The sequence below is a fragment of the Cucurbita maxima genome, unplaced genomic scaffold (assembly GCF_002738345.1).
Source record: "Cucurbita maxima cultivar Rimu unplaced genomic scaffold, Cmax_1.0 Cma_Scf00070, whole genome shotgun sequence".
In the NCBI taxonomy this organism is placed as follows: domain Eukaryota; kingdom Viridiplantae; phylum Streptophyta; class Magnoliopsida; order Cucurbitales; family Cucurbitaceae; genus Cucurbita; species Cucurbita maxima.
In genome coordinates, this window is record NW_019272086.1 from 323,700 (window position 1) to 335,569 (window position 11,870).

Consider the following 11,870-nt stretch of genomic DNA (forward strand, 5'->3'; position numbering starts at 1 on the left):
ACTATTTTTTTTGGCAGTGTAGGCTACAATAAATCGTCTATTAATACAATTGGCTTGGCAAGAAAAAAAAAAACACTTATGAGACATGCAAGGACCACAACACCAAAAGATTATAAGTCATTGTAGTACACTGATAAGTAAAATTAAGAAGTCTTTGTAGTATACTCGTAAGTATTCTCCTATTCATGAATGTGACTTGGGTTTGGTTCTTGCCCAATCATTATAGTATAGTGGTAAGTTTTCTTGTCTGTCAGGCGAGTGACCTTGGTTCTGAAAATGTTTGCTTAATCCACCACACCGAAATGGTGTGAAAGTTATCGATTTATAATAAAATAAATTATAAATATAGGGAAAGAGTAATAAATTGAAATAATAATAAATGGAAAGATAGTAAGAAAGACAAATATCTAAATAGAATTATAAACCCTTGATATTTGTGTTATAATAAAATATCAAATATGATATATATGGTCAACTATAATAGAGTACTAAATATCCTTAACACCCTCGCAAGCTGAGCGTCGGAATTGAATGAACGTGAAGCTTGGATCTAAAAAATTCAAAGAGAGGTCGAGAAACACTTTTCATGAAGATGTCGACAACTTGGTTTGGAGGAGGCGTAGAGAAACACTTTCTTGGCCACCGAAAGCTGTAGAGAGATCGACGCTCAGTGACGATGCTGCCTTGGCTCCGGTGAAAATATGTCTAATCCAAGAAGTAGAAGGGGAAACATAGAGCAAGGGACAAAGACAATGTTGAAGCCAAAAGAGTCGCCACAGTGGGCGAAGGATCCAATTTTGGCGAGAAGGGCGGCGGCGACTTGGTTGGCGAAGATGCCAGTGCGTCACCCAGATTCAAAGGTAAATCTCTGTAAAAGGTCGATGGACTTATCGAGATTCCGTATATTTCTGAAAAAGAACGCTGATGAGGATCCTGAGATTAGGGTTTCTGTGAAGGATGAAGGGTTGATTAGGAAGAAAATGAGAGAGGCTATGTTGGCTTAGGGGAAACCGATTGCGTTGGAGAAGATAAGGTTGTATGTACAAAGTATGGCGAAAGATGATTTGAAGGTCAAAAGGGTAGAGCCGAAAAGTAATCAATCGGCTCCACTTTTGGCCGCCATGACGACTGCCCCAGTGGCGTCAAAGACAGCAGTGGTGGTGGAGAAGAACCGTAGAACATTGAGAAGCCATTAAAAAGAAATGATCGGGGTTGTTAAACCGAGAAAGCTTTGATACCATGAGAATGTTTGCTTAATCCACCACACCTAGGCAATAAAACTTAGAAATAGGAATGTTTCTATTAGGCAATAGCAGGAAATCCCTCGATTTTCGGGGAGATTACATTTAATTATTTATTTTATTTTATTCGAGAAACTCGACAATGATTGTCCTATTCTTGCAACTATTCGGTTTTGTTGGGGAGTATAGTCTGCAATAAATTGTCTATTAATACCTTTAGCTTGACAAAAAGAAAAAAAGAAAAAAACTCATGACGTGAACTCTTCACTCCTGCAAGGACTGCAATACCGAAAGATTATAAGTTATTGTAGTACAGTGATAAGTAAAATTAAGAAGTTTTTGTAGTATACTCATAATTACTCGTAACTATTTCCCCTATTGATGAAAGTAACTTTGGTTTGGTTCTTGCCCTCTAGTTGTAGTATAGTGGTAAGTTTTCTTGCCCCGTCGTTGTAGTATGTTATTTATTTTAAACCCTCTTTTTTCATTCTTCAATTTCATTATTGACTAGATAACATACTTCTAACTGTATCCATGATGTCCTATTCTTGCAACTGTTCTATTTGTTGGGGAGTGTAGGCTAGTGTAAGTATTCGTGATTGTTACGTGGGTGATTCAAATTTGATCCATGACTAGATAACATATTTCTATCAGTGTAAGTATTTGTGATTGTCCCGTGGGTGAGAATTCTTTTATGCAAATTTCATTATGAATCAATAAAATATGTAGTGATTACCATGTAATTAATGTTTTGTAACGAAATCCTTGTGTCAGTGTTAAGACAAACCCTCTTGGAATGACTAACTAAAAAATCTTTCAATTTCTTTTTTTCTTTTAGATAATGCTGAAATATATCTCTAGCAATGATTACTCTTGAGGAAGGGTCAAACTTAGGACATGCAATACTACAAAACAATTTGAAACCCTCATAATCTACAAATTTAAATGATAATTCATCCATAATTATCATCTTGGCACATGATGCTCTACATCTTGTTTGACTAAATAGTGAAGTAACAATATTATTATCACCATTTTCATCTATTGAACGTTGTAAACTTAGAGTGATTTGTCCTTTGTCCTCCACCTTATATGTGTACTTTCTACACTGAATTTTTAAGTGCTTCCATAACGTGCTAGTTCCACAAGAATTAGTATCACAAGCATACTCCTTAGAACAATAGTTGCACTTGCACCTCTTATTATTGTTCTCTAATCTTGTAAAGTGATCCCACACGATTGATTTACTGGGTTTCTTCTTCTTAAATTTAGATTGTGTAGCCAATGGTGGTTTCGATACATTATAATTACTAGAGCTACTTGCACATATAGTTGCACTATTGTTTTCCATCTATAAAAAGTAAAATAAAACTATTATGATTCAAACATTTAACCCAATATGAACAATTATCATATAATGCATCAAAGTCAAAATATACAATCAGTCTTTACAATGGGATATAACAAAAGAGAAAAAGCTTACTCGTTATAGTGTTCCAGGAGACTAAAGAGAGAAAGACAGTGCGCGAGAAAGAAACAAGACAAAGAACGCAAGAGAATGCTATTGAGATCAAATTCTTTTTGAGACACTAAATATCGAGAGAGATTTGTATTTTGTGGAGAGGGTGAGAGTAGAGAGGTAGGAAAAGGAATGGATTTAGTGGAGAGGCTATAGATAGGTAGGGAGAGAGTAGAATGGATTGCAGAGAGGTAGGGAGTGGAATGGATTGCAGAGAGATACAGAGAGATAGGGAGAGGATGGATTTAGATTTAGAGTAAAATGGATTGCAGAGATGTAGGGAGAGGAATGGATTTAGAGTAGAATGGATTGCAGAGAGGTAGGGAGAGGAATGGATTTAGTGGGGAGGGAGAGCCATTTCCCAAGAGAGCAGAGGCAAGTGCATACTGCCAAGCCAAGATGAAGAGCACATATCAAGGGAGGGAGAGAGAAATTTCTTTTCACTAATGGAGTAATTATTCGATTTTGAAGTGTAAGTTTGGGCTTGAGCTTGGGCTTTGGTTAGAGACTAGACAAATTGTAGAATGGGCTTTGACTTTGGGCCTTTGGGCTTTTATTTTTTTTTAATATTTTCGGGTTGGGCCGAGTTGACCAAATCATTTTCTTTTGGTACCCGAACCCAACCCAAATTAGATCGGGTTAAAAAAATAGACCCAACCCAAACCCGAAATCCAACACAACCCAACCCAACCCTTATATTTCGGGTTGGGTCGGGTTGGGTTCTCGGTTTTCCGGGTTGGGTGTACGCCCCTATATCTAACAGATCTTTACTGTAATTAGGCATCAGACTCCATATCCCGACAATCTCCCTCTTGGAGATTGATCCAGTCAACCAATAATTTTATTCTCAATTTGCACCATACCACTTAGGTTTTGCACAACCTCAATGTTTCAACATCAACACAACATGTTTATTGGATTTTTTGCACCCTCTATGTCCTCCAAACACATCACCATCTTCCACTGACCTTCGAGTGAAATGATATCGCCTTCTGTGTTTTATCTTTGAATGATAGACTGAGTTCCTCGCCAACTGCATGACACTCTAACTATCTACATGAAGAATCTTCTCGCGCTACTTCTTGCCTACTTCTTCTAGATATTCTGTCATCCAGATCATCTTCTTTCCAGTTTTAGCTATTTCCATGTACTCAGCCTCAGCAGATGAAAGAGCAAATCATTTCTAAAGCCTAGACATCCCATCATCCATGACTTGCTCCCATTTGGTTGTATCCTCCAACTGTAGAGCCTCATCAAGGGACTTTTATTCCCCTTCATCAGCCACCAAACGATAGTGTAAAGAAGATACATACTTATCTCGTACTCTGATGGCTCTGGATGATCTTTTCAACACCTGCTCAGGTGTCATTTGCTTTGTTTCTGGTTCCTCAGCAACAGTCTCAGGAGTTTCTTAAGTGTCTACTACAATATCACTAGGTGAATCTTCAGCAACTCAACCTCAACTCCCACTTGCTTCACCTCTAGTTCCTCAACAATAGTCACAAGAGTTGTTTTGAGTATTTGCATCACTAGGTGAATCTTTCAGCAACTCAACCTCAACTCCCATTTGCTTCGTTGTCCCCGAATCTTTCTTCAATTCTCTTGTAGTCTTTGTGAAGTTAACTCGTTTTTGTTTGCTCATAACGCAATTCTCACAAGGACTCATATCAACAGATTTTAGACCTTTCAAAACTCCTTCAACCAGCATCTTCATTCCTTTAACACTCATATGTCCAAGTCTATTATGCCATAAACTTGTATTTGAAGCACTCTCAGCTACAACAACTATGTTCATACACCTGCAGTAGTGTATAAAGTTCCAAATTTTGTGCCACGTGCTACCACCATAGCACCCTTCACAACCTTCCACGAACTCTCCCAAACTCTGTTGCATAACTTGTGCTATCCAAATGACCAATAGAGATCAAGTTTTTCTTGAGACCAGGAATGTATCTGACATCCTTTAATGTCCACTGATTTCCTGCTTTAGTTTTTAATGTAGACATCCCCTTTTCCTTTAATCTTCAAATCTTTGTTGTCGACAAGATACACCTTCGTAAAATATCCAGACTTGAAATTTTGAAACAACTCTTTATTTAAAGATGAATGAAAAGATGCACCCGAATCCAAAATTCAGGATTCAATCGGACTGTCCACGCTGAGTATTAGAGCACTCCCAATGTCTTATGCTGAATTTATAAAATCACATCTTCTAAGTTGTGATTCTACTTCCTCTTTGGTTTTGTACAATCTGCCCGAAAGTAATCATTTTCTCCACAACTCCAACACTTTACGTTTGATTTGTTTGGAGATTTTTCCCCGGTTCTTTGATTTTGATCGCCCATTGTTTGGGCCATTTCATTTACTTCTTTGATTTACTTCTTTCCCTATTGAATCTCCGATTTCCCGTTTGTGAATACTTTCACTGAGAACTACATCTCGAATTTCATCGAACTTTAGTTTATCAGATTCTCGTGAATTGCTAATTGTAGCAACAACAATATCCCACAACTTGGGTAAATATGACATTAAAATCAATGCTTTAATTTCATCTTCGAAATTAATGGCCACCGAACTCAATTGACTTACAATCATATTGAACTCATTTATATGACCAGCAACAGATCCACCTTCAGACATTTGTAGATTGAACATCCTCAGCATCAAATACACCTTATTCATAGTTGACGGTTTCTCATACATATTCGACAGTGCCTTCAACAAATCTGACGTTGTCTTCTCCTTGATAATATTGAACTTCATGTTTATGGACAACATCAACTGGATCAACCCTAAGGCTTGACGATCCTTAAGCTTTCACTGCTCCGTGGTCATAGTATCCGGCTTCACTCCCAACAGGGGTTCGTGAAGACCTTTTTGGTACAGACAATCTTCAATCTGCATCTTCTAGAAATTGAAATAAGATCCATCCATCTTTTCAATTCAAATCTTTGAACTTTCCATCTTCATAGATCGTGGTGAATTTCTCCTCGCTCTGATACCAGTTGTTAGGATTACTCAACAACGCACACACTCGATCAAGATGAACACAAAGAACAAGAGAGAGAAGATTCAAGGACGAATATTGGCTAAAGGTTTTATTGATGACTAAAGGTATGTACAACCAGAGATAAAATAAAGAATGAAGAAAATACATTTTGAGAGCACTATCAGTATATATATATGTTTTCAGTTTACTAAATATAGGTTTAACAGATTTATTCTACCAAATATAATCAACATATATCTCTACCAAATATTTACCAAAGATCTATCATATATCTTTATCAGATCTTTACGAAATATTTACCAAACATATCTCTACTTGATCTTATAGGCATCCGTCTCTAATTAGATCTTTATGAAATACTCAAGACCTATCATTTCATCCTCTGCATTTATTGTCAAAAGTTATAATGGATGGATTTGATGTTAGGGCAGATAGGATAATATGCATTTCCAACCACACAAGAACATTGAGAGAAAAATTCATCTTTATCAAGCTAATTATACGTAGAAAGAAAATAACATAGAGATAATAAACCATTACCATTAGTTGCATAGAAACTAAACCCCAATTTTGCTACTCAAAGTGAAAGCATACACATTTATTAAAAATAGAGTATCTTTGAAACACATGTTTTTTTATCTTTAGAAGTTGGACAAATACTAGCATAGCTTTACTGTTTTCTTTTGTGTTGTTTTAAGGTTTTACTACAAATGTTTAAGTCCATGACATCGTTTAAAATTATTATAAATGAATATTTTCAAACTTAATAATCATGTCATGTAGTAGAAAACTAGGATCGTTAAGTTACACAACATGTTGATTCAAAACATTCCCGTGGAGATATGTGATTGCAAATAATATATTATGAATTTGTAAGTCTACACTACGAAATATTCAATATCTTTTTATAAATTTAATAACAAATTAGTGAATAGTCCATTCGCATGTAACAACCCTAAAAAATAAAATATAATAATAATAATAATAATAAAAAAAAGTAACCAACCACCACTCCTCTAAAATAACTCTCATCGGGTATAAATAATTTCCTCTTTCAAAAACAACCAACAGTAAACAAAAATGGTTTTAAGTAGATTTACATAACGATATCGCTAGAAGAATGAAAGTTTATATTCAGAATACTTGAAGGCTTAATATAAGTGAGAACGAATTCGAACCATGAAAGCAACTAAATTTGGAGCAAATTTAGAGCTAGATAGAACTTTGGCTAAGGCCAACTAAGTGACTGGCCTTACTATAGGATAGACTAGAAATTGTATAAGTTACCATTTATGATTGTTTGATATGACGCACGATGATGCATGCGATATTTATGTTTACGATGTATGAGTGTATCATATGATATCATACACTAGTTATATGATGATGTATGAGTTATGATGATGTACTAGCTATGATTATGTATGAGCTATGATAATGTATGACGTACTTGACATGCTTGATGCACTTAATGGCATTACAATGACTATGATGTGTTTGCATGATGTTCATCTTAATAGGTTGATGTTTCTATATTAAGCATGCTATATGATGAAGAGTGTCATATTGCATCATTTTGATAGATCGACCTAAGATAAAACCCTAAGAGTATGAAAATGATATTAATATAAATATCTAACGAGCATATGTTACTAAAGGTAACAAAGAGATGAGACTACGGTTGTGTCAGAAGAGATGTTAAGATGTGAATTAGAGGGACCTTATGCATGTTGTGTGTACATAATCATAGGGTTACTTCTTCTTTATAATGATGAGTTTGGACGCGTACAGTGAGGGTGTTCATGGGGAGCATGACACTAGGGGTTTCGTTGACCTCCGGACGTTGCTACAAACAGTTAGCTTTACAAGAGAGGATCCAAGAAGTGTTCGAGGTGTCTAGAGATTCACACTCACACGTGTGGGTCGTGTGTAGGGAAGTACTACACATCCATAGTATTTCAGACTGGAGGTCACCCTAATATTAGATGAGAAAGAGACAGGTCCCTAGAGCATATTTGCATGTGATTGCATTTAGCATGTCCCCTATAGTGGGGTCACTTACTCAGTATTATTCGAAATACTCCACCTGTGTGCCACATCATTTTTAGGTAAAGGCAAGGCGAACATGTACGAATGACAGCGACATCACGAGCAAAGGCTGTGGCACGTGCATAGGGTAGACTCATATTTTAATTTCTAGTCTTAGGTTAGAATAGGTTGTAGGGGACACTTACTCAGTATTATTCGAAATACTCCACCCGTGTGCCACATCATTTTTAGGTAAAGGCAAGGCGAAGATGTACGGATGACAGCGACATCGCAAGCAAAGGTTGTGGCACGTGTATAGGGTAGACTCATATTTTAATTTCTAGTCTTAGGTTAGAGTAAGTTGTTTTGCATTTCATCGAGTTAAATTATTTTGTATTTGTTTTTTTTTTTAATTTTTGTATTTCGTATTAAACATATAATACCATGGCTGTGTTTTCCAGAGATAAAAGATGTTTTAAATGTTTTTAACATTTATATTACGGACGATGTTTTCTTTTAGGAGTTAAATTATGTATCTTAGTAGAGGATGAAATGTTAGTAGTGACTCTGAGTAAGTAGAAATTTAGGATCACATAACTTATCATATAATGCATAAGAGTACAACTAAAGAATTCAACTCAGACTTATCTCAACTCGCTATAAATATCTCAATTCTTTATAAATATAATTCTACCTAGGAGTCTAAAATTCAAACTTACATTTTCTTTATTCAGTATCTTTCAAGGAAGTTTGTACTAACTTTTGTCCTTGGCTAAGGTAATAAAACGAAAAAGTCTTATAGAGACTATATTCAATTTTTATCGAACACAAACAAGATTGATATCTCAAAAATTACTAATGATATCTAAATTAATTAGAAATCAAAGTTGTTCTATTTTTTTTATCACTTTTTAATGTATAAATTATAGGTTGAAATGGATGTTGCAATAGGCATGTTGTAGAAGACTAAAATATGGAGGGGTCGGCCAAAAGAATAAAAAGAAAAAAAACCAAAAAACAACCCTATAGTTTTCTTGCCCATAGCCTTTAGCTCATTGAAAGAGCTAAACTCATTTGGCAAGGGTAGAGGACTACTCTAATGTTTTTAATGAACTTTTATGTTTTTTAATGTAACGGCCCTAAATTTTCACATACTCAGAGTCGTTACTAATGTCTCATGCTCATCTATAATGCGGAAATATAACCCTTACATGAACATCATTTATAGCGTAAAGTTTGAAAAATGTTTAAAACAACTTCTTCTAGGAAAAACTCAGCCATGATTTTACGTGTTTAAATACGAAATACTGACATTTAGAAAAAAATAAAAAGGAATACAAAATAGTTTAAAACAATGAAATGTAAAACAACCTATTCTAACTTAAGACTAGAAATTTAAATGAGTCAAACATATGCACGTGCCACAGTCTCTGCTTGCGATTCCGCCGTCCTCCATACAAGTGCGGCTTGCCTTTACATGAAAAATGATGTGGCACACGGCCTGAGTATTTCAAAGAATACTAAAAAATTGGCCCCACTATAGGGGGCCATGCATAACATATGCAATTATGATTTAAGGACCTATCTCTAATCATCATAAGAGTGGCCTCTAGTCTCGGACAAATTGGATGTGTAGTACTTCCCTACACACGACTCACACTTGCGAGTGTGAATCTCTAGGGTGCTCGCACACCCTCTGGACCCTCTGGTCAAGCTAATCTGTAGTGACGTCCGGAGGTTAGCAGAACCCCATAGTGTCATACGCCTCATGAGCACCCTCATCTGTTCACATTCACCCTCGTGCACATTCGCCCTCATCATCATACTGTGCGCGTCCGCACTCATCATCTCTAGGGGAAGTAACCCTATGCTTATGAACATACAATATGCATGAGGTCTCTCTAAATCCATCATAATGTCTCTTCGAACACAACCATCTAGTCTCATCTCTTTGTTACTCTAGGTAACACATACTCGTGGATATTTATATTAATATCATTTTCATGTTTTTACAGTTGTGTCCTATGTCGATCTAACGACATGATGCAATATGACACTCATCAGCATATAACATGCTAAATATGGAAAACATCGTCATATTAAGGTAAACGTCACACAATCATCATACTCATCATATTGCCATAAAGTGTATCAAGCATATCAAGTACATCATTCATCGAAATATATATATACTATGCACATCATCAAGCACCATAACTCATACATCATCATACACTCATACATCATCAATACTAGTATACGACATCATACGATACAACTCATACATCGTCAACATCACATACTATCATATGACATCGTACGACACAGTTCATACATTATCATAATTCATACAATTTTTAGCCTATTTTATAGTAAGATAACTTACCTGGTTGGCCATAGCCAGAGTATTCCCTAATTTAATTAACGTAAGCTCCCGTTCCTCGAGAGCTGCGCCAAAGGTTGTCAGGGTTCGCCTCATATCACACCGCTCGTCACCTTTCGTCAGTATTTCACATTTTAATTAATAATCCAACTAATAATGTGAAATACAACTCTAAAACGGTCTCACTAAAATCGAATTCCACGTTTCCATGGTTCCTAAATTGTCTTTGATAGTAAAACTTAAATTAAAAATGTGTCAATATTATTTCATGCTGCTTCATCCTTCAATAAGTACAAATAATAATAATTTCTCATATCTTCATTTTCTTTCTCTCGGTTTCTCTCATATTTTACTCTTTTTTAGGTTCACAATTACTTTTGACCAGTTTTATACTTTTTTTTAGGTTCACATGACTAGTTTTAATTAATTCTTGAATTACTCAACAAAAGGAAAAATTCCTTATCTCCCTTTTTTCCCTTCTCTCTGTATTTCCTCAGTTTTTATTTTAACTTCCATTATACACTATTTTCTCCCTTCCTATTTTACTGTTCAATCGTCTGCAACACATTTGACTTGCCTCTATTCTAGGCCAACTCATTTGGCTCGACCTTGCCTCTACTCGGGCCAAGGTCTCTCAATATAACGTCGCATCTCATCTTGTCATCTCGATCCTCATCGATAGGGTCCATATGTCTTGACACCATCCCGAGTCTTGGGATGTCGTCGGCCATCATAACTCATTCAGTCATGCCATCAAGAATGGGCCCGCATGTCGTTCATCTCATCGGGGCACATCTGACTTGCCTCTACGCTAGGCCAACTCATTCGGCTTGACCTTGCCTCTACTCGGGCCAAGGTCTCTCAATATAACGTCGCATCTCATCTTGTCATCTCGATCCCCATCGATAAGGGTCCATATGTCTTGACGCCATCCCGAGTCTCGGGATGTCGTCGGCCATCATAACTCTATCGGTCATGCCATCGAGAATGGGCCCGCGTGTCGTTCATCTCATCGGGGCACATCCGACTTGCCTCTACGCTAGGCCAACTCATTCGGCTTGACCTTGCATCTACTCGGGCCAAGGTCTCTCAATATAACGTCGCATCTCATCTTGTCTTCTCGATCCCCATCGATAGGGTCCATATGTCTTGATGTCATCCCGAGTCTCGGGATGTCGTCGGCCATCATAACTCATTTCGTCATGCCATCAAGAATGAGCCCGCGTGTCGTTCATCTCATCGGGACTTCCCGAACATCCATCCATCCGGGTTCTATTGAGGCATAGGCCCTCCCGTGCCCATGCCGAGTCATTTACGGATACCGTACCGAATAGCGGGTGTATGTAGCAACCTCCAACACGCGGGCTAGGGCGCAATACCGGCACACCCGTGGCGTCCGGTACTGTCCTTCAAAAACCTATTTCAAAGGAAGTCGCCTGAGACACTCGTCTCGGCACGCTCGTCCACACTGTGACACACGTATGTACCACAGGGTAGCTCACTTAGGCCACAAGGCCCAGGGGTGGTGGAGAGCTAACACCATGGTACCCCCTATAGTACATTTTGAGCCCCTTTTCATTCTACCAGGTCTAGACATGATTTTGGTGAGGTGTCATACGGTGTCGTGCATTGTCCGTCCAATGTCCGATTGACACCAAACTTGGCGAGCATTCATATTTCATATGGACG